Source organism: Corapipo altera, unplaced genomic scaffold (assembly GCF_003945725.1).
Source record: "Corapipo altera isolate COAL_440 unplaced genomic scaffold, ASM394572v1 62, whole genome shotgun sequence".
In the NCBI taxonomy this organism is placed as follows: Eukaryota; Metazoa; Chordata; class Aves; order Passeriformes; family Pipridae; genus Corapipo; species Corapipo altera.
This window is the reverse complement of record NW_020884894.1, coordinates 1,135,560-1,162,659: the sequence shown is the minus strand read 5'-3', so window position 1 is coordinate 1,162,659 and position 27,100 is coordinate 1,135,560. Positions and strand designations below refer to the sequence as shown.

Sequence of the window (27,100 nt, the reverse complement as noted above, 5' to 3'; positions counted from 1 at the left end):
TTCTATGCAAAGTGGTAGAATTTAAATGTATGACTGTCACCACTGCTATCCATATATTGATCTTTGAAGTAATTTTTAATATCAAGATAACTGAAGATAATGGTCATAAAAGTCAGTAATACCACATAAAGTTACCCCTCCTTGAGAAAAGACCTGCTCCACTAACAGACACTGACAGACTCAATGGCACAGTTTTGTTAAGGAGCCCTCTCAGCGTTAGCGTGCAAATGCCACCAAGAAATAAGAATTCTTTAATTCAGACCTTCTTCTGCTTTACTGGTCCCATTAATGCTCACTCAGTGTTCTCAGAAGCAATTGCTCAGGGAGCTGACTGAGCATGATGGGAGGGAGAGGGGGCACATCATGGTCCTGTGGCACTCAGGGGACAGCCCCTGTGTTGGATCCACACTGAGCCCTTCCAGGGCCAAAACCTGTTTCAGAGGTTCATTACTTCTCCAAAGCAAAGATACACTAGATGGATCGGGGGCTAGACAGAAAACACATTTTTTTATGAGTCTGGTGGTTGCTGCTGCCCAGACTGCTCCTGTGTAATTGGGAGGATAATCTTAGCCAAATGAGGAAGATATTTGCATTTTGCAAATGACTGGCAATAGTCTAAACAAGAGATTAAGATGACTATAATTTCTTTGCTCCTTCACTAGAAACGACTGTGTTTATATTTACCAGAAATCTTCTATGTTAGCCTGTATTTCCAAGTGAAGCTGTTCTACCATATGGATCAGATGTTTTAGTTCCCCCTCCAAAAAATAATTTATGATGGAATATTTCTTTTACTATTTCTACGTAATGACGAGGAGACTGATAACTGTGAGGTTTTATCTGTATAAAGGAAAAATGTCAGTACTTGTTTGCTGCAAAAGATCTGAAATTTGAGCTGGTAACCTCAGTCTGATGGTACATATACTCTGGAGCTTCATAAGGTAAAAATCTCCTCAATATGCAAAACTATGAGGTTTTCACCTGAACTACTGTTGTCCTGCTGTTCACAAGCTATAAATTAATAGACATTCACAAAGACTGTTTTTAAACCAAATACATCATTACTTAAGATAACTGACATTAACATAATGAGAAAAAAATCCCAATTTGACAACAGAACTAACAGACATGAAGGAACAGAGATATGACAGGCAAAATGGAACTTGTGTCTATTTGTAACACACAAAACCCCACCATCTTCCTATCAATATGGTGATTAAGCTTTATCAGTCATACAATTGCTGTCCTTACTTGGTTTTTTGTGTTGTCAAAAGTTTTCAAATGCAAAAATGTAAAAGTCACAATAATTAAAGTAAATGCTGAAAGTTCATATCTGTGAAATTAAAATAAAAAAAATATGAAAAGGGAAAAAGAAAGAGAGGGAGGGAGGAAGGGAGGAAGGAAGGAAGGGAGGAAGGAAGGAAGAAAGGAAGTTTAAAACCTGGATGTTTAGACAGCCCTGCAAGCCCCCTTGTGACCTTACTCTGATATTTAACAAAACATTAATCTTCTTGCCAGCAATTATAAAGAATACAGTGATGTAGCTGGGGCTCAGTGAGTGAGTAATAGTAATTCCATTGTTCTCTTTTATTTATGCCTTGGCTGTACCAGGCAGATGAGGTAAGTTGGGGCTTTTTATATGTTATTATTCTGAACTGGCAATACATAAAGGCTGATTACACAAATATCTGTCTGTTTCTGAAGCACTGTTTCACACCTCCTTCCAGCTCATGATCAAAGCGTTTCAACATTTTATTATGAAATCATGAATTCCTCCTTAGTTTGCATATGAATTATAGCCTTTAAAAAAAAAAAAAACCCACACTGGTGTACAACAGTGACAGTGCCTTTTGAACCAAGGAACAAAACAAGGTGTTACACATTACTTCTGGAAAGCACTGACTTGCTGATTAATTCTGTTTGCTGGAGCACAGTCCAACCTCCTTAGTGAATACATAAGCCTTGAGACCAAAGAAAATTTTTTTCTCTGAACAGGCCAGTGATTTTTTTTTCACTTGTAAGGAAAAAAAAAAAAAAAAAGCAGAGACCTATTTAGAAGTTGAGAAAATGCTGTCATGGAACTGTAATTAAAACAAAACTAAAGGAACTTCCATCTACTTTTCTGACATGCAGTAGCTATACTAAAAATTGAAAATAATTGTTCAGTTAGTTACGTCCCACTGTACAAATCTTGCATTCTGAAAGTTTCTAAGTGTGTTCCACATATGTATATAAATCACACTGAAAGGATGGCCAAGGAGGTGGTGAAGCAGAGCTCCCTAAGCTCTAAAAAGGTGTCCTGCACCTACTTCTTAGGAGAACTGTTATATGGTATCTTTTATGACTCACACTTATTGCATTTTAAGGATCAAAAACCTCACGATGTTCAATCTTTCTACGTCAGAAAGAGGAGGGATCAAGGTATCCACACCATTTTTTACCTTCTAAGAAACTTGCTTTTCAAAGTCTCAGAATTGTGAATAAAGGATAAGGCTTCCACTGGCTGTTACAAGAACAGCATCCAATTGTTGATGCTTGTACTGAGATGCATGTTCCTGTATAACAAATATATATGTAATTGAATGCTAACAGTTGTTCTTTTACATACACCATGAACATACCATGTTTTCCTCACAGTAGTCTGAAAAAAATTTAATATTTCTATTAAATATATTTATATTCTAAGGATTTTTCAAGTTTGCTTTATATAATGCAAATATGAACTGTGAACAAACTTATGAATAGAAATAACATTTTATTAGGGCTCACTGTCAGTGATTTGCAACTATTAATTTTGCTGAAAGTCATGTCATTTGTGTCACTTCAGTCAAATCAGGATTTGGTCCATAATTATTGACCTCTTTTATATGTAATGACAACTTCTCCCTCTGTTCACTTCTCTGTATTGGCAGAGACAGATTTAACTCATCTTTATCAATCTGATAATGTCACCAAATCAAAATTTAAGGTGAAAGGGTAAAGAGAAATTGCTTCTATGTTTCATTACCTGCCAAAAGAATGATCTAAACTCTGATTGCTGCACTTCCACACAGCTGTAGAGAGAAAGATCATGCAGCCAAGGCAACAGCCTAGCTGAGAACACTTGGTTTGTTAAAAGATTTTTCAGATCATTAGTAGGTGGCTGAAGTAATTAAACTTAATACAGCATTTGTTTTCTGAACAGCTAAAGGCTTAGCTTGCTACCCTGAGTAATATTTTCTTCTTGGAGTAAACCCATGGAGGTTATCCAAAAGCAGATTCAATTCCATGGCATCTAATGTGACCTGGCTCTGTATCACTGGTGGGACTGCAGGGGCTGTGAACACTCATACATTGTCATTATATCAACCACGTATTTCTTTTGCCAACCAACTCAATAAATTTGAAACATTTTGTAAAACTAGCTACCATTTGAGATGTTCTCTGTGAAATAACTCTGAATATGCATCTTTGACCTTATAATAATTTCTTAAGTACAGTCTAAACTGGGTGGGTTTGGATTCTGCACATTAACATAACTGCATTTTTTATCCTAGCATATTTTAAAGCAGAACAGAACAGCATTGCAGTGTGTGAGATTAACACTTATGCTTTTATCGGTGCAATTACATTTTTACAGAAATTAATGAATTAATACATAAAACCTACTTGTGTAGACTTAATAAAAGTGCCAGACCAAAGAAGAAGAGATCCCTGTCTGAATGTCAAACTTCAGAAAATAATCCATCTGGTTCTATTCACAGACAGACAGGCCACATCTCAGAGTACCTTGCAAAATCAATGCTCTCCATGCATGAGACACAAACTCACAAAGGCAAGAATTCAGAGTTGAGCCTTAAGCCCTGTTCATAATTTGTTTCATTGTTCCAGCACATATGAGATATGTAAGACCCCCAGCAGCTTTGAGGCTCCTGTTCTGTTCCTGCACAATAGGGGTGAGTTAAGGATTGCATTGTATCCATATCCCCTCAGTTCTGGTGCCTTTGTAAGCTTTAAAGAAGATATTTAATGTTATATGAATGAGGTTTTATGATAATGCTGAAAAAACAAAATAATATTTGGGAAAAGTAATAAAATCCTCTCTCAAACTAAGATACATTAAAATTGGCTCAGTATATCATGCAACTCATTATGTGGGATTACACCATTCCTCTGAGCTATGAATTTACATAGTACTGGAAACCATAAGAGATAAGAAAAGGCAGTTGTAGCCAATTCTGTAAGAAAGATATTTTTAATTTGAGAAAATATACTTTTGTAGGGCGGATACTTATATGCGCAACCTACTAAATGTCTACTTCAAAAATTAATTTTATGGAACAAAATTTATCAAAGCTAACATTATACAATTTTTTACACTATTATCTTAATAATTATTTTGTAGTCTCATGAATCCCAGACTTTACCAGAAAGGTATTGCACTAGCTAGACTTAAATGGATTACAATTACAATTACTTTTAGAAACACCACTGTATCACCTGCACAGAACCCATTACCATGGAGTATTTAAATAATATTAAATCCATACAGAAAAAAAATATCATAACTAGATGGGGTTTCAAAACAAGTTAAATTCAAAAGGCTTAGAAATCCTCATTCTTTACCTCTTTTGTACTTAACAGTCTGTGAATGTATAGAACATGAGAACCATCCTGTAAAATTTGTAAAAACAATACTTCCAATATTATAAATACAGAATCAAGCTGTAGGTTGGATAAAAATTTGGAATGCATGTTGAGGTGCTCAAAATGAAAATGGCTACCCAGGAACACAATGGTATTGTATTATGCTGATTTAATTAACATATTATACCACTTGTCATGTTGCTGGCCCATGTAGCTTTGTATTCTCTGCCCAGAAATATCTGATGGTTTTGCAGGTTAAGTAGAGATAAGATTGTTCACAGTTCTAGAGCTCTAGGTCAAGACGACTTCCATGTCACCCGAAACTGGAACATGTAGAGTATTTTAGTTAAGAAAGAGAAAAGAGCCACAATCTCAGCACAACTGGTGGAAATCCTAGAGCCCAAGTTATTCTCATTTCAGGTTTCTGAATTATCAAGGTGTGGTAGTTTGGTCTAGGCCTTCCTTGGTGACCAGTTTGTAACTGGTACTGTAATGAGCTCTTATTACCCAGAAGCAAAGTTGCAAGTAGTAATGGATTAAGAAAAATATTGAAGAAACATAAGGTGGAACAATGTGTTCTTCTGGGAGTAAAACAACCTTCAGCTTCCTCAGGATAGGTAGATGCCACTCTGTAAGGGCTCTAGCTGCATTAAGTTGGCTGAACTTCTAAGGAAAGCAGTTGTACTTTTCTTTTGAATACTCCTTCTGCCAGAATCTTGAGGGTACCCTTCTAATTTGGGAAAGTGGACAGGGAAAAACAAAGGAGGAAGATATAAACACTGGCTGATTAGCACGCATGCATCTTATCTTTAAATTTTCTGAGAAATGCTGCTGTTTCATTTCCTCTTGTCTCGCCAGCTGTACAGTTACTAAACTTCTGCTAAAGTGAATGAGGAAAAAAATGTTATTTTTGGGGTCTAACTTGGCATTCAACACTTGAGACTTCTGTTGTGTGAGGTAAGCTTAGCTTGCCTCACACTTGTTGCTGCCATATGGAATTTAGAGGAACCTCTGACTCTGGTTTCTTCTCTCTTTCATATTCTGATCCTACTATTTCCACTATCAACTGCATTTAATGCACATTTCCAAACTGTGCTCACTGTTGCAGCAGTACATCTAGGTCAACTTCAAATCAATCACTGTAACAGTCTCCCTGACAAACTTGCAACACCTTCACTTTCTAAAATGGAAGCTTATGAGAATCAAGTAGCTCACGTGATTTTCTATTTTTTCCCCAAATTTTCTCATTACTCTGATGTTTGTTAAATTTCTTGAATTCACTAATGTATTTTACATAGATGCTCAGTTTACACAGCCATTTTGCAATACAACTGAAAGATATGACCATTACTATGATTACAGAAGCATTTGATGACTGTCACTTTAAGCTGTTATGGTATGACCAATTCATAATCTCAACAAGGATGTACAAAACTAAAAGGTAAAAAGCTCTCTCTTGGCAATCACCTCAGAGGTATGTAGAAAATCAAATACACACACACATACTCAAGAATTTTTTTCACTAGGAATCTGAGGTTCTGTTCTTAGGCATACTTGGATCATCATTCACAGAACCCACAATTAAAGCATTTTTTTCCCACATCCCCATAGTTTGAAAAAAATTGCATTGTCCAAGCACAGCTGGTCACTCCCCCTTTTCCCCAGTGGGCTTCATCCCTTTCACTCAACCTATGAGAGATCTGGAACCCATTCTTAAAGTAATTTTAAACTACTTTTCTCACCTTCTGGATAATTTTGAAAGAAAAAAATGAGTAGCAGCTGAGTTACTCTACATTAGCCTAACCAGGCTCTGGGATTATGTCTCTCAAAACTTTTAACAAATTAACAAGCAAGCTCTGTTCAGATAAATAAGCACTTAAAATTGGGTACCATACTGATGGTGGTAGAAGGCACTGTATTAAGCCCTGTTCATGAAACTCTAGGCTAGACCAAGATCTACAAAGGTACTGAGGTGTCTAATTCCTGTCTGGTTCAATGAGATTCTCAAGTCCTGCAGTCTGCACCTTAGAAGTATTTGCATGAAGGAAATGAGATGAAACTTGGGCTCCCATGAAACTTCATACTATCTTTGGTACAGAAATGGTCTGACAAACACACAGAAAGAGTTACCTGGCTGACAGAGGCAGGGAGGTGAGCACTGACTATGCAGCTCCTAAGTCAGACACATGTTGCACTGCTGAGAGGAACAACTGCTAAACACTTATAAAAGCTAGACTCTAAATGCACACAGCAAATGGTAATGGGATTAAGCCATATACGATTTTTAAAGATATCTTTTGTCTCTGTAGCATCTGTTCTCATTATGAACTCATTTTCTTATCTATGCTTGGGTCCATTTCTTAAATCTGAATACAGGACAAATATTTCCACTGGCTTAATGGGAGAATTGAGTCTGAAAATAATAATTTCAATATGGTTAATTCATCAGGAATATAAAAAATACATTTGCACAATTTTAGCACTTCTCTTTCAATGTAAATTTACATTACTTTGTAAATTATGCTTATATTTATCTATATATTCCAGCATCTTTAACAAATTAACAATAAGGAGTATCAGTGAAAAGCAAGTTATAACCACTTGAAATAAATTAAGAATCTATTTATATCTGATACACATTCTTCCCAGTCATGATGGGACTGATGTAAGACCATCACTTCAGTCAGATATGCCTGTCTCTCAGACATTTCCTTGCTCTCTCTTGCCAAAGTCTATTGTTAACTGTTCATGAAAGGTCTTCCTAGAGACTGATATGTTGCACGGGGTCCTTAGCATGTCTCTTTATTCATGCTGAGATCATATCTCCTCATTTTCTAGCTCTTCTCCTCCAGGTTCTGTGCTGCAGTCCCTTCCTTTTTGAAGTTTCTATTTTCATAGATGACCATTATTTTCTTATATTTAATTCCTCCTAAGTGCTGTAATTTCCCAAATGTTTTTAATTCCATAAGCTGTTTCCTGTGATCTTCTCCAGACTACTTCTCAGCATGGTTTTCAGCTTTCTCTGGGGCTATATTTTTTTTTATCCACCTCTTCCTCTCCTCTCTCTTCCCTCAGCATACAACAGCACTGGCCTCCTTCAGCCATAGCTCATTTGTCTGTTTAGCATCTGTTTGTCATTCATGCCCCTTGATGTTAGAACACTCATCTTTTTCATATTCTCATCTATAGCTCACTGTGAATACTTGCACAATGCTTTAGAGTCACCATAGAGCATTTAGTTCTATTTCTTCTAATAGGATATTTGCCTTCTTATCTTCAATGGTCTCCTTTTTCCATGGGATTTTTTAATATTGTCACCACTATTTTAAATTTACTGTTTCCTGCAACTGATCTTTAATTAGAAAGCTGCAATGGGACAGTGTATTTGCAGAAGCCTCACTTGTCCAACCTCCAGATATAAGAATCTGCTCCCAAATGCAGAGTTTTTCAAAATACAGGTCTTCCATTACTTTTATTACAGGTGAGGGAGCCCACTGAAAATGCCCTGATTCATCCCAATACTCAGAATTCATAAACACCACAATTGAACTGGTATAACTTAATGAAAAAAAATGCCCTTTGTAGAATTTACTTTGGGTACAACCATTGCTAAAATTGGTATGTAGTGGGCATGCTCTTCTAAGCTTTCTCTCTTCTCTTTCTCTATGCAGCTGTGAATCAATACAAGCTGAACAGGGTAAAATTTTTACACAGTGTTCTATCCTGAGGCTAAATGAGTTTTTTCCATTGCCCTGAAATTATTATAATCAGTATATATTCTTGAAAAAAACTTGAAGGCCATAATCATATATCAAGGCCCAGTTGTGACATGCAAATATACCCATTTTTTATATAACATAAGAAAGCTTGCAAGCTATACATCTGAGCAATACAGTGAATACAAAACAGATGAGGAAAGCCCAAGGTAACAGTGAGATGATAATGGCTGGTGTAATAAGCAGTGCTACTGCACCTCAACTGCTTGGCTATGATTAAACTAATTTAATAACTGCTACCATACTAAGAAAAGGCATAAATAGCAGAATGGTGGTTTATTGTCTACTCTCTTCTGTAATTTACTCAGTACCAAAGTATTTATTAGAAACATATTTATTGTGTACTCACTTTTGGATGTGCCATATGTTCCTCTACTTATGATGTAATAATTTGTTTTGGTTTTTGCCTTTTTTTTTTCTTTTTTTAAGTACTGTATAAAAAGACTAAAGCTGAAACTGGAAAAAGTCAGTAGATATCAGTGTTGAAAGTGAGATCCATTTCATAGGAAGACATTCATGCCTCTAACGAGAAGTTTGCTCTAATGAAATGAAGGAGATCAAAGATGATAAAAAGCAAAGCTATGTAATGAAACAGTGATTTAAGAAGCCTGGGACATTCATTTTATTTTCGTTGTAAGATAGGTTACTTGCCTTACTGTTTGGTATTGTTTATTCTGGTGTCTGTACATGGTTTTGATTATATTAATTAGATTATTGGCCAAATTCTACTGTTGTAAATCAAAATTGCTCTTCTGACTCCAGTGAATGACAGTGACTTATACCAGCTGATGATCTACCCTTCAATGCCTTACAAATGCAGGATAAAGACTTTGCAAACCTTATACAAAGTTTGTTTGTTTGTGAAAATGCTACAATTTATTGCAGTTTTGCAAATGGATAGAATTTCTTGCTGTAAATACTTTAATTGCTATTATAAAATGAATTGAAATTTAATTAAAGATGAAAAAAAGCACAGTGGAAATTTTTAAAAGGACAAAACCAGCGAGAAGCACTCCCAGATTTGAATGTCATTTTAACAGTAATCGGAACCAACATCTGAAATGTGTTACATAATTTTAAACATATACTAAAAATTATTTTCTTCCAGCTTAGAGCAAGTGCAGACTCAAGAGCTGTTCCAAAGCTTTTAGTTATTTTCCCCCTCAATCCCTAGACATAAACAAACAAGAATGCTAATTAAAAATGCTACTTCAGGCAATAATTTTGTCAAAGTAGTTAAAGAGGGTTAGACTCAATCATCAGAAGGTAGGGTAACTTCTAGAGAAAGCATTCGTCATGAAAACACAGTGCATTTATTCAAGCAATTCTCCAACAGTTTGGATCCAGTGCCATGGACATTACTGAAAAATATAACTTTTGCTCTTAATGAGACAATCAAATATGTGTTTGCTTCTTTTAATGTATATAATGAACATGATACTGTTCCAAAATGCATTTATTACGCTAAATAACTGGGCAGGTTTTATCAGAGATTGTTGTACTCCTAATTCCTTAAATTTTCCTTGTTTCTCAGAGGGTGTTACCACTGGCACCATGTGTTTTTTCTCCACCATGGCTGCAGTTTTACTGGGGCTTATGAAGTGTTCAGTACAAAAGGGAAAAGGTAAACCTGATTTCTAAAAGGGTGTCAGACTAGTTTGTGCAGGCACAGGTAAAATGTGGGTTCTTTGAAACAAGGAATGTAAACTCAACAGTTTTACCTGGAAAGCGTTTTCAAATGTGTCCGAAATGGCAAGAACTTGAATGCCTCTTGAATGAAAGAAAGCTCCATTGAAGATGGAACACCCTCTCGTGCCAACACACTGAGACTATTGAGCACTCCATGAAAATCAGTAAAATCCCTGGGGAAGCTGGCCACTCTATTCCAATGGCACTCACTGGTCCTCCCTAAGGTAACAACCTCCAAAGTAGAGCCTACGTGTCCCAGTCAGTAACATGCTGAGGATTTCTAGGGACAGTGCAGCTCAACATGCAAGTTCAAATGAATTTATGCCTTTCTTTTTAAGACATCATGTCCTCATGTTTTTCCAAGAATAGATGTATAACTTTAGTCTTTTGGGCACTGATCCATTTTACACATTTCCTGATCTGCCCTTTTGTTACTGGAAAACTTATTCTGGGATGAAAACTCAAGTTTGTGTAAGAAATAAAATCAATTCAATTGAACATAGATGATGGTTGGACAAACTGTGTATACTGTCTTATACTCAAATGTTGACATTTATAAATATTATTTAGAAGCATCCAAACAAACTCCTTCTAGAGAACCAAATTTCTAATCGGTATATTTATGTAACACTTGCATTGAACTTAGAACAGCCTGCACTCTGTATAATGTTTCAAATAGGAGTGCTAAAATGGTGCATTTCTTTCCCATTGAACAAAGATTTTATGTTTCTGGCAATGGCTTTGTAAGATAATGTACTTGTTAGCCAAAAAAACCACTCAGAAAATAACCCTAATCCAACTTTGATGTACAAATGTAACAACACAGCTCTTTAGGAATGGATATAACCCATCTTATTTTTACATATTATATTCTTTTTTTCCTAATGTCAAAGATGCTTATCTAAGTGAAGGGTTTCTCCATGGATTACATTTCCCTATTTTTTTTCTAGGATACCCTCAAGATGAATGAACTTTATCTTTTCAGGAAGTTAAATTTTTTATTTAAAATGTGAGATCTTGTTGAGTCCCAGGGTTAAGTGCATGGTTTCAAAGCTGATATGCTTTCAACATATGGCTCTCTTATTTCTAGCTATATTTAACATTCTTTTATCTTGAAACATTTTACTCAATTTCTCAAACATTCTTTTATCTTGAAACATTTTACTCAATTTCTCAGAAATGCCATTTGTTTAAAAAAAATTTTTTTTTTTGAGAATCAGGTCTCCAGCAGGACTATCTCTTTCCTCTATTTATTTGCAGGACACAATCCTGGCAACAATTTAACTCCAGGAAAGTTGGAGAAATTCCACCTGGACTAAGTGTCCCACAATCAAACTGGTTGTGTGTTCCAGAAGATGGTTCCCTATCAGATGACAGCTGAGAGTATGTTGCATTTCTCCTTGTATGAAGGGAAATATAATCAGTTATGTAGGAATTTTACATAGGTGAATGGGCCTAAATTATTCTGCTTTGTGCTTGGCCTTGCCCTCAGAGTGCTTTACACTGCCAGTCTTTACTGGTCAGACGGGGACTCCTACTGAATCTGTCAACAGTGCACTACATTCTAGACCATACACATTTCATTAATAAACCACTCCCAGACATTCCCCTGTTAAATATTTCAGTTGAGGGATCAGGACCTATGAGATACAAAATCTAAATCAATAGAAAGTACTTCAGTGTTTCATAGTTACTCAGAAGAGAAACGCTAAAACATCTTTTTGGGAACCATGCTACTTCCAATATCATCAGGAAAGAACCATGGATAAAGAGGAAGCATTTTGAAGCTACAATAATGCAAACATGAACAAAGCTGATTTTGTGATAAGCAGCACCATTTCATTAATGAAAGTGTTCTGTTAAGCAATCGGGATAAGGTTCCTCCCCTAAGAAAAAGGAATACTTCTCGCACTACCTTGCACTAGGTACATATTAATGGTATTACACAGCAAGATAGGGCTGTTAAAATTATAAGAAATAAACAACTCTTGAAGATACTTACAACTAGGATACTCTTTAAAAAGCAGAATTGAGTGCCACATCTTTCTTATCCCCTGAGTCTCACATTCCACCAGTTCTGTCCTTATACCTGCACAAGAGTAAAAGGGAATGGTTTAAGGTTTTAATGAAAAAGCAGGTATCCAATCTGACCTTAGCAGTCACATGGATGTGGCAATATCCTCCCCACTTGCAGATTCTGGGTGAACAGTCTAACCACCTTCTAGATATGTTCTGTATCAATTTCCTCAACTTCTCCTATTAACTTTTTAATATAGAGTTTCTACAATTATGCAGAGATAACTTAGAATTATTGCAGAAATATTTCTACAATATTGTAGAAATATTTACGGCAGCCAAATGTGTTTTAACATAAGAGGGGATAATGCCAACATTGTGCATTCTATTACAGAGGCAACTCTCTTAGACCAATCACCGTAATCTGGATGCAATTATATTTTTTCCAGGAACCTAAAAGCATTGTATGAACCTTTGTGTTTTAAATGAGATGATATTTTCTGACAGAAGACATTTTTTTCTCAAACGTTTCTTAATATTGCACTACAAAACATAGATTTGTTGCAAGAAAAGGCAGCTAAAACAAATTATCTGTTAAATTGCACTGCACAGCCCCTGCCTTCCTGTAATGTTCCACTGGATTTAATAGAAATAATCTACTGGAGAACCACTACTCAGCATGAATAATTGTGAGACTCTGTCTGCCATATATATCTATCATGATCATCTAAGATATCTATATTCCACTATAGCCTTCTTACACAGTATTCAAACTGTGGAAAACAGCTCAAAACCTTACATCAGCTCCAGATTAACAGCTAAGATTGATTTTCTGGTACCTCTAGGCCTACTGCATTCAAGTACCTTAGAAAATGATAATAATAACTTTTAAAATTACAAATATAAGTCTAACAAAGGCTACAAGGGCATAAAGAACAATAATGACAAACTACTGTGACGACAGCTCAAAAGGGATATAATTTATCTGTGAGATTTAAGTATGTGCTGCTAATACTTTTATTAAATGGTAAACCTATACGCTGGAGATTTGGAATCATGACATATATTGGAATTTACATTAAGGAGAGATGGCTACTCATAACATCACTATTTATAAATTATGTCTCTTTTTATGTAATGTATACTCCATCAGAATTATTTAAAAGAGTGCTGATATTGAGAAATGAGTATTGATTAAAAGACAAAAACAGTCCCCAAGAAAATTAAGCATTGAAATCAGACAAAAACATTAAATAAAAGAATGAGCAGTACCCGTAACTTGGAGTACCACTTCCTAAGAAACACATACAGTAGCAAAATCTATTTTGATTGCATATGGGGACTTTGCCTGGATTATGCCCAGGCACATGACAAACCACTACCAAGTCCCCTGTTGGGAGTAAAGGACAAAAAGGGCTTTTACTTGGCTTGTTGCCACTTTTCTCAGGAACAATAAGTCAGTCACTAGTCACAAAACAAGAGTCCTCTGCATCAAGCCAGCCATCCCCCAGGGAGGCTCTGGCTGGCAGCAGTTCCAGGCAGCTCCATCTTCCCAGTGCCCAGTGCTGGGGGCTGCCAGCCCCTCTCCTTGGCACCAACTAAACGGGACTCCCCAGTCGACCCCTCTTTTTACAACTCTTCCTCGTTGCTCTGGCTCACATTCCTTTCAGAAGTTATTGCATAGCAAAGAGGGGCTGTTTAATACTCCAAGTCATGAAATATTCTCTTGATTATGGAGTAGTCATATTTTATACTTCCAAATAGTATAAACTTTCATTGCCTCTGGCAAGAGCAATATGTACAAGCCTATTGCATCATGAGTAGGCACAGAGTAATCAATGGTTAACTGACTAAATAAAGGACCAAAACTATCACTGGGGCCCCAGCAAGGATCATGATAAAGGATCTGGAAGACTTCTAATTCCTTAAAACCTAGAAGGCTTAGAGGTCCTATGAAAAGCAAGTTTCATAGTTTTTGTAAGCACTCAACTAGTGCTTTTTTAACTAATCTTTCTCAACTAATAAGTTTTTAGGCATCTTTACAGACAAGTGAAGGATTTAAACAATTCGGTGTCTCTTGCCATCATAATACCATACATACTTAGCCTCCCTGCACCTTCTGAATTCTTAATTTGATGACACTATTGCTCAAAATGACATTTTATTTCCCCAAGAATCACACAAAGGTTGAGCTAATGCCTAATAAGGAGGGTTCATTAGGACATGATTCAGTATTTTGTATGCTTGTGCTGGAACCTGTTCTTCCATTTTCCAGTGCAAATCTAAATACTTTTTACATTGGAATAGAGAATCTTATTTGTGGTTTGGTGTTCTAGATGAATACTCTTCCATTAATTTTTTGTAAGTTTTTCAACTAATCCCAGCACAACCATATTTGCTTTTCTTAGAGCACAGTATTGGTTTTAGATCTTTCAAGATTTGTAGGAGTTCTCCAACAAATTTAGTAACATCATCTTGGCAGAAGATAAAAAGAAAACCAAAAATTATTATACAACTTCTGGATACATAGGAAATAACATATCAAGCCCATAAAAATTCAAATGTTTATACTTTACCTATTTTTATAATAATATAGTACATTTTTCTACATTTTTTATTACCACTGCACAATGAGAAAACAGATGAATTGTACTACCTATACTTGCCCTTAGGATTATGACTGAAATGTTTATAAATAGTTAATTCACATTTTTAAAAGTGCCTTGAAGATGCAATGCACCATGGACTAGCCAGTAGAATGAACACTGGTTTATATTTGTAATCCTACCTAGAACATCTTTTCATTGGTTTCAGGTCAGAAAAGATGCTACATGCAGTATTTTCACAACTACAAAAAAAAGATAATAAAAAAGCCGTGGGTTGAATTTCTCTGCTGTAGTTAATAACATACACAACAATATTAGTAATGTTAACTCCTTTAAACAACTTTGATCCCGCCATTGTGTTTCTTGCTTCAAAGCATCAACAACAATTTCAACATCAATAATAAAATGTAAAAAAAAAGTTAAGGATAAAACCAGACATCCCAGGTACTAAGTCTTTAATGGAAAGAAGGATAAAGAACCAAAGAAAAGACCCCTCCCCCCCCATTACACAAACATCTCTGCCTGGTAAATTGTTTTTCACATAAATTCATTCTTTGGAAATGAATCAGTTCCAGGTCTTATGAAGAAATATTAATGCAACATATCTTAAATATGTGCATTTCATTGTTTTTGTAATAACATGTCCTGGCTCTGAAAACAACACTGTGCCCAAAAAAATACGAGCAATTTTTTAGGGTTACTTTTTGAGAACTTCCTTTTGTCAGTTTCTCTGAATTTTTTTTCTTTAAATGGTGTCCAACTCCCAAGGCAACCTTAATAAAGTCAATGAAATTATACAGGTGGAAAGGACAAAAATGCGGCCTCTGGATTTCAAATAGTGACAACGTTGGTCTCACCATTAAGCCTGACACAAGAACCTTTTAATTTAAATGTAATCTCCGAAAGACCAAATTACCAGCAACATGTTCTCATTAATTCCTGTAAGGGATGCTCAAGCTTTGACCCCTTATTGTTCTCCTTATCGAGAAGAGGCTGAGTCATAGTATTAATAAGCCATCACTCATTTAAGTGGTCATTCACTGCTGGGCGGGGAAAAGATAGGCTCATCCTTTTGAAGTGGGAATGGGTAAGCAAGGCTGCTGTAATAGGCTGTGATTATTTTCACTATGAATGCTCTCCCAGCTTTCAAAAATTAAAAGGAGCACTCATTTTCCTGCTTGAGTATTTCTCACACTGGCAAAAAAATGAACACTTTGAAATGTAAATGATTTAATCTTTGCAAACCCCTGCTTCAGAGGGAGGTACAGCTTCATTTACAAAATGAAGACATTTTAGGAAATGATTATCATTGTAAAATTGAGGTCAGCAGGGAGTCTGAGTTCAAACTCTTAGAATATCAGCAGTGTAACAAGTTTGATCTTCCTTACTGCATTGCTTGCATTTGCTTCTCTGGGTTCCAGCAGAGAGCCATTGTCAGTTGGAACTTGTTCCCACTCGTTTCCCTTGGTTAAATAAAATAGTTATGCTTATTATTTAGAGTTAGTCAGTCCAATAAAATTCAGGACAAGGCTAAAAATAAAAAAGGGAAGTTGAAACTTATTTTGATTGATGTATACACACTATGTGCATATTCAACTTAGAACATTTAAAGGTTGACAGCGCTGAAGACAATTTTTTTTTTTTTAATGCTTAGTTCAGGCAATAGCACTGGGTAGAGTTACTATACTGTCCTACCAAGGTTTGGGAAGGAGACCACCCATAATGGTGAGAGAATATTTCGTTTAAAATTTAAACATTAAGTCCTTAATCTCTCTTCTGTGACTTCCAAACAGAATGACAATTATTGTTGGTGGCAGTATAGGGTTTTATGGTATCAGTCAGGCTTATTATGAATGGGTGGAGACGATAAATTTGTATAACAAAGTCCAAATGATAACAGCTGCCATATGACAACAGGCATTATGGAGAGCTTCCCTGCCCTGATGGGTATTTCAGCTGAAAATGATGGAAATCTATCAGAAACAAGGATGAATCTGTGTGAAACAGAACACACAAGTGAGGAGTTACAGTATGTTATTGGTGATATTATCATATAAGCTCATCATCATTTAATCAGCGTCATATAATAATTTTCAGTGGAGTTGCTTATCTCTCCACCATTCCTGAAGAGTAATTTCTGTCTCCCAGCCTGATACACTGAAAACTATATCTTAAAATTAAAATGTCAATATGAAGTTTCACTAAAAGCCCCTTCAACAGGGTAAATGAAACTCTTTATTACTGTGTGCAAGAAATACACCCTCATATCTACAACATACAAGAGAAAAACACCACATTAGGCAAAACTCAGTATCTGTCCAACATCTTGTAAAAGGGTAGGCAAGAATGAAGGGCTGCTTGTATTCAAGTTGATGTGATACAGTTTGAAGTAAGGCTAAAAGCTGGGTAGCCAAACCTGCAGGATGCTTACCCAAGCCAACCTTATGGAGGTTTATCTTTACTAATGATGAAAAGCAAAATATTGACAGCGTTTTTTAATATTCCTCAAAAGGAGAAGAAAAAAATGTTTTTAGAAACAAAATCGCACAATTTTTCAAAACGTTCAAAATGCTGAAAAACACGTTATAACATCTGAGAAAAGATAAAAGAGAAAGTCTAAACAACATCCATCACATAGCCAGTCTCATTGCTTACTGCTTTTTCTGGTTTGAGCAGGTGTTTTGTTTGTGTGCACTGGAGTGTGAGGCAGCTGTTCTCTCCGAGGTATGAAGGGCTCCATTATAAGCCCCACTCCGCTCCCCTTCCAAGGCAAGTCTGCAAGCTGGGCAGTTGCCACAGTGGGGGAAAGCTCCACACCCTTGCCTTTGGGCGGGACTTCTTTTTCTTTGTGGCACTATATACCTGACAAGTCCTGCAGGTGCAAAAAGGAGTGTGACCAGCAACAAACGTGAGCAGAAGTCATGCAGAGTAAACTGAGGTTTCAACGCACGTGGTCAAGTGTGTCTTGCTGACTCCTGGAAACTTTATATGAGTTTTGGATGGCACTGGCCTGAAAGACAGCTGTTTAGCAGAAGACTGAGTTTCGGTCAATATTACTCTTTTAACTATTTAAAGGTGGATATAAAGTTTTGGACTTGATGCTTGTAACAGAAGCCAGACTGCGAGAGGGTCTAAGGCTGAACGAACTTAAAGTTTAGAATATATATATTTTGATGAACTGATACTGTAACAGATAACTAAAAGCTACAACAGATTGTGAACTCCCTGGGGCAAAGACTACTCATTCATTTGTACAAAAACATCAACATCAACACACTGCATGTTGGGTAATAAGTAAGATATTCCTCAGCCTTCTCCCATCTCACACCCTTCAGGAGAGGGGTCAGAGTACAGGAGGGAGCAGGATTCAATGGAACCAACCTTCACTGAGCTACAACCGAAATCCACGAAATTCACATTGATTCTGAGATCTGAATTTTTATTAACTCTGTCCTATTGCAAACAATGCTTAACATTGTGGCTCCCAGTCATTTTTCTCAGTTGAGAAAGTTCAGATCAAAGGTAGGAGCATGAACACTGGAAGCCCCTTTAAACTCAGGGCAGTAGGTACCAATGGTACTGTTGGATTATGCTTCTTTAGCTCCACATTCTGGGTAAACAATGCAATATTTTACACGACATTTTTGGAGAAGTTGAAATCAAGTCTGTATGACAACTTCAGAAATTATGAAATAGGAAGCTTAGCTACTCACCTAGAACTCTTTAGGAATGATCTGCTTTGAACTTCTTAACAAATACTGTGCTTTTTCATTAACTCATTGCCTCTGAAGTTCCCACGAACTTCTCCCAAGTAATTTTCTTAATATTCTCTTCAGTGACAGATATTTTAGACCTTAAATTTATTTTTCATGTTAGCCTAATAATCAAGAGGGCTGATGTAATCCACTGAGGGAACATATATTCTAGTTTTCATTCATGCTTTAGAGTATTGTCACAGTTCAGCACAAAGGAATAATCTGATTGTTTCTCATAAAGCAAGAACAAATCATGATTGAAGGATTTCTTCTATTTAAAGCTATGCTTTGCAAAGCCTATTGAACTTGTTAGAAGAGTCATCTCCGATGGGTACACTAACTACACAAAGCTGCTGCACAGTTGCCATTCAAGGGCTAATTTAGTACCAAAAGGCCAATATTGCCGACTTGCAGATTACAAATATCACGAGATATTTATTTATTTATATTTAAATCAGGATAAAGGATGAAGAGAACTTTCAGTAGATCCACTTACAGTTAAAACGAGTGCAAGTTTGAATTACTTCTTTATGATCTGGTACAGCTGGGATTTGAAAGAGTTGCCGCCAGAATGATGCAAGGCATTTGCCTTCGACAAAGTAATGCAAAATTTGTGCAAGGGGGTGAAAGAGCATTAGGTTATATCACCTTGTAGGTCAGCTGAAAAATACGATATGTATTCTGATTATGAGAAAACAGAGTGAAAGGCAGAAAACAGGTGCTGAGGGACTGAGTTTGCGGGTGCCGTGGGGCCGATGGCAGCGCCGAGCCCGGGCTGCCCCCACCGTCCCCCTGGGCCCGGCTCTGAGACCAGCAGGGACTGCTCTCATGGGTTTGACCTCCGGGCAAAGATAACTCTTTCATACCCCCTGTTCCACTTTTCCACTTTGTATCCAAGTCCTCTGCTGTAAAATGTAAAACCAGCACATAGAGCATACTGCTTTGGAGGTCTGCCACTTGCATTCAGGCAACCATTTGTACTTTTGCAGGCGTAATCAATCTCCTGTTGCTATCAGCAGGGAGTGGGGCTTTGCCGCTTTATGGCTTAAAAGTAGTTTTGTGCAAATTCTACTTCCCTCCCCCCTCCCTTTAGCTCCACTACTCACAGGATTTCCAGGGACATGGGCTAGAGCTGAGAAAAGAAGCTTGTTTGATTTAAGCACAGAGGGGTTTTTTGTGTGTGTGTTTATATTTTCTCTGCATCTATTAAGGGGTGAGGGGGAGAGACTTCATTTATATGTTAATATTAGCCGGCACCCTGACTAAACTGACAGAACTATTTCATGGGAAGCTGACAAATTTTGTCAGCTAGGCTATCTTTCCACATCTCAATAGTGGCAATAATCTTGATTAGCAAAACAATTGGGGGCCAAAGAAGTCCTGCTGCTCCAAAGACCCTCTTCTCAGGTTACAGTTTGCTAATGTGATGAATCCAGAGAGTCCTTCAAGCTTGAAAAAATTCCCCAAAGCAGCTGAATTTAGGCAAATGAAGGGAACCATTTTGGAGGTTGGACAAAAGGGGTTAATTTGATCGACCATGTCTCCATAGTCTTATAACAATCATTTACTTAACAAGCATATAGAGAGTCATTCCATGGAAACTGGTGGAGTTAACAGAGGAAGTTCGAATAGAATATCTGTTTATCCCAGATGTGTGGGAATTTTAGCCAAAAAACAACACCACATAATTGCTGCCTGTGGTATTGATTCCTACACAGAAACAAGAGCAGAACTAAAGGGCTCTGAGCACGTTATGAAGGCCTCGGCTACGAAGCAGTACAAGCTTCCATTTTTATTAGCTTGTTGCATTGCTAATAAAACAATTAGAAATTAACTCTTTCAGGGAAACTAAATGAACTAAAAAGGTTTGTGCAGTCCTATTTTCAGCATGATTTAAGGTACCTATTTCTGTTTGCAAAAATAAGCTTTTTGCAATATTTTTACACATACTGATACATCTTTATGCCATTTATTGCATTATCACATAATGAGCCATGACATGAATTATATTTATGCAGCTCAAACTGGCTGTGTTTATTCTAGTGCAATTATGCTGCATTTGCTTTAAAAACAGAACCAAATAGTTACTAGAATTGTAAGTACATGGAAGTTTGCTTGGTCCAGGTCAGCATAAATATATAATCACAATATAACACAGCCATCTTGCTTTTGTGCCCTCTCTCCCACTTATTTATGCATGTAATTAATTTATAAATCTGTCAAAAGTTGATCTAAAATAGCTATTAATCATGAGAGAGTTTCTGTTTAAGTCCCTGTTTGATGGTTGATGCAATTTGCAGACTTGCATTGAAAAGTTTACAATAAAAAGTATTAAATAAAACTTCATCTAAAGTAGCACATAAAACTTAATCTCTTTTCACACAGTTGTTCGCCTCCCCCATCTCTGACATTTTTGGAGTAATTTTTTATTGTGTTACTGAAATAAAAATTACTATTTATATCATATTTTGTAAGACAAAGGGATTTGACCCAGTATGTACACACTGGTGAATATTAGTTTAAATGTACATTTTTGCTAGACATCAAATACAGGGTTCTTAAAAAATGCTGATCTGTCTTCAATGAGTTTCAGAACCAAACTTATGCACTATGCAAATATGAAAGAGTGACCACTTACCACGAAAAATGAGAGGAGGAGGAACTCTGGCATTGTTACTTCTTCTTTTGCACATCAGTGGTGCTATACAGACCACTTAGCAGGAATCCACCCTTTAAAAGATGTCAGTTATGATTAGGAAAATTTTGATAAAGTCATCAAACTCTGTTTACACTTCAAACTATTTTCTTGATAACTTAGAATCTATGATGAAAGTCTCCAACTGCATTAACTTTAATGTGAGCAAGGAATTTTTTTTTCAATTTCTCTCAAATTTCTGATAGGACGTGAATGGGAACATGTTTTTAAGATTGATTACTTCAAGATAAATACAATGACAGGAAAATGTATCCAAACAGATTTGTCCATATTCTTTCACAGTGACAACAGTCAGGAAAAAGAGTATGCAAAATTTCCACCCATAAAGATCCCCCAACACTTACACTATCACAGATTAATGCTTATTTATATTTAATGTCTAAGATGGATATCTGAACCATGGCATCAGAAGTTCCTCACTCTCCTTCAAGTCAGTAGAGAGCCTTTAAAGATTAGATAATACAGATTACTCAGAAAAACTCTAATGGCAGGAGAAATTTTGCCTGAGCTAAAAGGTTTACCAATAACATGACACACTTGCAGCCAATGAAGCAGACTCACAGGAGTGTGTGACACCCTCTATTTCTTTGAAAACTCTGCACACAGTCTCTATTTTTTTTCAGCATTCTGTGCTTCCAGATGTTCAAAACTGCATTAATTTTTCTAGGAAGCTGAGGCTCTCCGTTTTATACCATCTGTCACACGCTATTGTAGTGAAAAAGAAAAGGAAAACACACTATATGACTAACATCACTGTTACATGCTCATTAAGGATCTCATATTTTTATCATATTGATCTCTACCTCTACATAAATATCCATCTTATAACCCCTTTATTTAAGGCTGCTTTTAACAATGGCACACATTGCAGTGACAGTACCAGCAGAGAAGCTGTGTAGTCCTCATGCCATGAGGCTGATAAAGAACTCAATCTACCAATGATAAGTAAGAATTTTTTTTAACTTTCATTTGTTCAACCTTTCAGAACAGCAGACAGCATCTGAAACTGAAGTGAACCCAAAAAAAGTTTTCTTATGGCATCACGCTTGGTTTGTTTGCTTTTAGGTACAAACTTTCAAACAACTCCTCAGTCTGGAATCTTTTGTACAACTTGAGTGGATCAAACGTGTGATCCTGCCTGTGCACAGTTTAGGACTCTAGCAATGACTCTGAGGGAGGCTTGGAAGCTCTCACTGGCAGAAGGACTTCCATCCCTACAGCCAGCGGCACAGACAGTCCAAGGAAAGGTAAAGTGCTCTGGATTTTGTGACCAGGCTGAAGTGCCCTCTCTGAGGAACCCTGGAGGAGGCAAAGGTGGAGACAACCTGGAGATAGCACAGTGCCTTTGGGTTCATTTCCTCACCAATTCCTTGTGATATAGGATATTTCCTTACAAATGTTTGATGATATTTACACAGTGATTTCAGACAATGACTGGCCATGGCTCATTTCAAACCATAATTGTTCAAGTGACAGTACAGATTCTCTGCTTGAATCATTGCTGTTGAGAGAGACAGAAGTATTCCCATTAAGGCTTTGTTTAGGTAGAATATCCAAAGCTTCTGGCTGTAAAAAGGTAGACCTAATAGGTACTAATACTGCTCTGAACTAATATTTCCCCCTTCTGATGTGATTCCAAAAAGATCATAAGTGAAGAAGAAACTGCCAATAAACATGCTTTGCACAATTTTAAGGAAAATAGCTTTGGTCTGATTCCAGTTATCGTCAGCAGGATGAACACAGAGGGTAACATTTAGTTATAGATTAATAATCCAAGTACAAATAGTTCTGAACAAATAAGAAAAACATAAACCCACAATATTAAGCAAACCACAGGACAAAGATCACTCTAAATTCTCAGAGCTATATTATTTTTAAGTGGGGAAACAAGCCATACAGAAGTCATTGAACTCTGTGATGTCAATACCAAGGTGAAACAGCTCAAATGATACATTGAACAAAGAGTTATGAAATGTAGAATCCAAGTAAAGCAGATGGAGTTTACATGAGTAACAGTGAACTTACTGAACCAGAAAATGGACATTTGTTCAAAAGTTCTCAAACTCCTTTGAGAGAGAATATAATGCCAAGTTACAGATCAAATAGTCAAGAAGGTTATGTTAGTAATATGCAATATGTTAGTGCCACTGAAATCAATTTGAATTACATAATCCTCTGCTTGCAAGACTTTACCTAAAACAAGTAACTGACTGTTCACTTGTCTATGAGTAAATGAAGAAAACAAGAGACAGAAGGATTTCTTTCACCAGGAAAACAGTAACATGTTTCTCTGGAGAGGTGAATGTTGAACTATTGCACAAATTGCAACTCACCTTACACAGTCTGGTTTTGCACTGTGTTTTTCAACTGCTCATCCTGTAGCTCATGCATCATTACCACTGAAGAATTAGTCTAAGAAAGTTAAATGTTGTACAGGCCACAACTAACACGTAAAATCTGCTCCCCCACTCTTTACTGAAGAACTAGAGATAAATATGTGTTGAGAGTCGAATTTTTCCATGAATTTTCCATTAATACTTGGACAATAATTCTGTTACATCACTGGACTAGGGCATAAACAATTTTCTGTCACCCATTGACAACAGCAGAACAGTCATTGTAATAGAACCATTTTGTCAGAAAAGGTTGTTAGATATCACACAATGAATGCTATCAAATTAGCTATTATCTGTCCACCCCAGGCAATCCTCAGACAGTGTTTCTCCTCTGAAAATTAAGATACAGTATTGTGTATCTCGGGTCACTGGCACATGAAAGCATTCCCATTATATCAGGGTTTATTTATAAATAATGTTTCCTGCAAACTTACCTGTTCTTACTCCAACATGGATCTGTTCAAAATAATCCTTACTGCAGATCAGAAAACCCCCCCACATGTTATGATTGATACACTTATATAATAAAACCAAATAATTTTGCTGCTCTGAATTTATACACAGATACTGTGTATAAACTGTTACAGTTTACTTCAGATCTTTCCTCAGATGTTACCTAATAATATTTTATGTAGGTGAAGTGTCACAGAAATGGCTATACCCCTAGTGAAATATAAACTCTGGACTTGCACAATTGTGCATCCTCTTTAACAAAAGCAACTTAGTCACATTTCCAGCTGCCTTTATGAATATATTCTTTTTTGCTTTATAAATACATTGAAAATAAAAAATATTCCACATAATTAAATTTTTGGTTCTGCTGCATAAGTTAACATTTATGATAATACCTCATAGAGAATGAGAAAAAAAGATAAGTTTTCATGCTTTGAGTCAACATAATTTATACCTGAAGATTTCCTCTACAGTCTGAGGTTTGGTAACACTTGTGTCATAACTGAAGCTTTCCCATGTCCTGTCAGCTGCAATTCCCTCTCTTATTGCTCAGTGTGTATTTTGCCAAATTTGTAATACCGGGTAACACATAAAGTAGCTTTCTTTTATATTCTAAACAGATGATTTCTTAAAATATTTTATGAGATATGAATCAAACTTTGATCTTCAAGGTGAATCATTCATTAATCATAAACAAAACTGATTAAATCAGGGACACATCAGCACATATTGTAAAAATAAAAGCTTGCACAAGCCTTTTATTTAATATTAACTTCATTATGTTTTTATGTGAATTCTGGGAAGTTGGTTATCCCAGCTTAAAGTTAATATTTCCTTAGGAAAAAAAAATGAATCATGTGATTATTCTTCATGTAGTTAGATGGCTTTATAGATGTTAATGGTTAAACTACTTCACAAATGACATTAAAATAGAGAGGAATGCAGAGAGCTTTTATTGATTCTGTTGTGTCTTTAAATTACTCTGCATATAATACAGACTAAAAAAAGTTTATAATAGGAAGAATGAAGCAAATACATTCAGAGGAGCACATGCTGCTTTATGGAACTACACATGATAGAGAAGAAAAAGAGACACCATATTTGCTGTCCTCTCAGGACAATCTGTGGGCCAGTCTAGCTCCTGCTTGTGATTTAAAGCAATTCGATAAAGAACTCATCTTTCTTTTCTATTGTTTATTTTATTTTTACTAAATTGACCAATCCGTTGAAACAATGTGTAAGCTGCAACTGTTCAAGAGAGAGGAAAAGGAGTCATACCTTTGATAGTTATCACCTTTTTCACTAATTGCTGGTTGGGGTTTTTTTGTGGGGGGTAAAGGGAGAAAAAAAAAGAATTCATCAGTATGACAAATGGTAAAGTGAGAGTTTGTATTCTGAGAATGGTACCTATAGACAGTACCTATCTCCCTCATACCTCTTTTAGATTCACTTTGAATTTAATAAACCTCAAGTTATCACATTTGGAGGATTTCCCTGCCACCACAACAAACAGGTCTAGCAAAGGCTATTGCAGCTTTGGGAGGAGTTACTTCATCTATCTGAAAAAGCAACAGCTGAAATCCGAATACATGAGCAGGAAAACTTCAACTGACAGAAGCCAGAATCCACCTCCAGGAACGCACAAAGTAGCAAACTTGTCATTTGGATAGCAGTGTTTTTCCCTTTCTTTATTTTCTGAAGGTGACATAGTTTAAAAGTTTGGAAGGCGCATACAGAAAACTGAACAGCATAATCTAAACACCTGTATCTCTGCAAGCACCTACTCTGCCAGGAAACATGGACAGAGATGGTTACTAAGGAAATATAGTTCATTGATTTTTTTCTTTTTTTCTCCCCCCCAAGAATACACACAATGTTATACACACAACACATACAACGTTAGGTCCTCACCTGCTATCAACAGGCCATGCATGCAATAAAAAGCCATGAGTAGTGTCTAACTCTGACAGAGACACTGCATCTGTAAGATCCACAGAGGCTGCAGGAAATGCTGTAAGGCTCAGGAGACACAAAACAGTTTTAGGAAGCACCCCGAGACACCCAGCATCACAGACTCCTGATCCAGGAAACCACACTCCAGGTTTAGAGTGAAAGGGATAAAGAACGGAATAAATGGGAAAAACTTCAGGAGGATAAAGAAGAAAAGCCAGTGTAACCAGAAAACTGCTCACTGCTTTATGATCCAGGTATTAATACACGAAGTTTCTTGCAAAGGTTAGTTACACTGTAAGGATACCTCCAGCAGTCACAAGGTCTTCACCAGTAAGATGGCTCCTAGATTCAACAAAACCAGGGAGACTATTCAGTTTTACAAGCTGGAATGCATGTTTGAAGGAAACATCATGGGCAATCGTACAGGAAACAGCACAGCTGAAAATCCAAACCAAGAAAGAAATCTGCAACCATGGAAAAGTTTGGTTCCAGGTAAACACAAAACAGGTAAGACAAACATGCCCTTACTGTCAAGGGTCTTTAAGTATGAAATGGAGTGGAAAATAAACAAAGAATGAAATCGAAAAAAACAAATCAAACCAAAACCCCTCGATAGACAGTGTTACTTTGTGCCACGAAATTAATGTCCAAGTTTTCTACAACTTATCCAAAGAACTGACATAGGTCCTGGAGGGCTGCTCCAGTGTCTTCCCCCATCTCATCCCTTCAACCTCCATCCGTTAATAATGATCTACGTAATCCACGTGTCATGTGATATAGTCATCAAAAAGTGATGTACCTGCACATAACACATACAAAACAATATGAGAAGTTATTTTTAAAAAGAAGAGAGAACCTTAAACATTATTAAGTAGCAAATCTGTGAAATCAAAGCATTTTCCTCCTTTTTTTATAATAGCCTTTCATTCTTTTTATGATTTGTCTTTGAGAGCTCTTAAGCTCTTCCTGTGGATGACAGTTGATATTGTTCTTCCATCCTGCTGCAGACAGCATAAGGGAGGGAGGGAAAAGAAAAAAAACCCTATTGTACAGCTTTTCGTCTCTGAAACATGATTTTTATAATTAATATATACAACTGAGAAGAGAAAGGTAC

The 27,100-nt window shown here is 36.5% G+C and overlaps 1 long non-coding RNA gene across 2 annotated transcripts; it reads right to left on the bottom strand.

The window, feature by feature from the left end:
- Positions 1–4,735: 4,735 nt before the first annotated feature.
- On the bottom strand, positions 4,736–22,666 carry LOC113948883. Of its 2 annotated transcripts, none has more exons than XR_003528268.1 (4): positions 22,510–22,666; positions 21,107–21,198; positions 12,094–12,180; positions 4,736–4,949 (listed from the first exon to the last, which is right to left on the bottom strand). It is a non-coding gene; the product is annotated as an uncharacterized LOC113948883 (long non-coding RNA). The 2 variants fall into 2 exon arrangements; XR_003528267.1 differs by having other exon boundaries at positions 22,548–22,558.
- Between the last annotated feature and the right edge of the window lie 4,434 nt (positions 22,667–27,100).